This window comes from Myotis davidii, unplaced genomic scaffold (assembly GCF_000327345.1).
Source record: "Myotis davidii unplaced genomic scaffold, ASM32734v1 scaffold211, whole genome shotgun sequence".
Classification (NCBI taxonomy): domain Eukaryota; kingdom Metazoa; phylum Chordata; class Mammalia; order Chiroptera; family Vespertilionidae; genus Myotis; species Myotis davidii.
Genome location: NW_006282523.1, coordinates 60,449 through 61,788, shown reverse-complemented (window position 1 = coordinate 61,788; position 1,340 = coordinate 60,449).

The window sequence follows — 1,340 nt, the reverse complement described above, 5'->3', positions numbered from 1 at the left end:
ACCGACCGGGGCCGCCGGCAGCCAGCCGCCCGGGAGGCAAAGTATTATATTTTAACCCGCTAACGTGTCAGTGCAGACTCCACTCCCGTTTGTACGTGGTGTTATTATGGAAATGTATTGTTTGAGCTCCGAAGGCCCGGCCACGCCGTCGGGCTGATATATCTATATTTATTTGTAGGTATTTATATATTGAAATATAAAAGCCTAGATTTATGGAGTTCCTCTAGATCATGGTATATTCTCTCTCTCACAGACCCGCTTCTGTCGGCCCTCTGCCCGCGCGGTCAGTATTTCGGTTGCGTTCATGTCCGCCCCTCCCAGGAACTGCAATATCGGTGACCTTGGTATATATTTTTTGATACCGTACACATGGGTGTGTTGTTTCTATGTGCAAAAGGAAAAAAAGAAAAAGTTTGTTAAAAGGCTAAGCGAGCGCTCTAGACTAAACTGCTGCTAGAACTGTCTAAACTCGGCTTCCGATCATTACCTGCTTGAATGTACATATTAAATGGAGATGTTGAAGGTGCCTTTTCGCTGTCCGAGAATTAGCGCAGCCAGCGGGGGGACGTGGGGAGCCCGGGAGGCCCTGGACCCCCTCCCCGCCCCACCCCACTCCCTCCTCCGGTGTCAGGGAGGTAACCAGCTCGTCTTGCGCGAAACCCCAGCGAAGCCAAGTGGCCTGGTTTCCAGGGCGGAGGCGCCAGCAGCCGGAGGAGTGACCTCGCCCCCGGAAGGGAAGTCGGTGGAGAGGCGAGAGGGGAATTCCTGCGGGTGCTCCTGCCCGGGCCCAGGGAGCTGCTTGGGGGGTGAGGGAGCCCAGGAGAGACCCGGCGGGCTGGCCCCCACCCAGAGTCCTACCAGCCAGGCACCTGCTGATCGTCGCCCCCCCACCCTCCGGGCGCAACACACCCAGGCGCTGGCCTGGTGGGGCCGTGCTCCTCCCTAGTCCTTCTCGCCTGGTCGGGCAGGTTCCGCCCTCTCCTGCGTCCCTCGCTGGCATCGCAGCCCGCCCCGCCCAGAAAGCCGGGAGGCTCCTTCTCTGCCAGGCTCGCTCCGGAAGCGCCAGGCCAGCCCCAGGCGCTCCCCCTGGGCCGGAGGGGGCTTCCTGGGAGGTGGATGGGGATGGGGAGGAGAAGCTGGGAGGGAGCCAGGCCTGCTCACCCCACTTCCTTAGCCCAGCTCACCCGTCTGGCTTTGGATGGCAGGGCTGGACACTTGCTGGCCCCGGATGGTAAGGGGTTAAGGGCCCAGAGGGGACGAGGGGAGTGGGCTGGACTCTGAGGTGCAGCTCCCTGGCCTGAAGCCGCACCCGGAATGCAGGGCGGAGGTTGTTTTGTGCG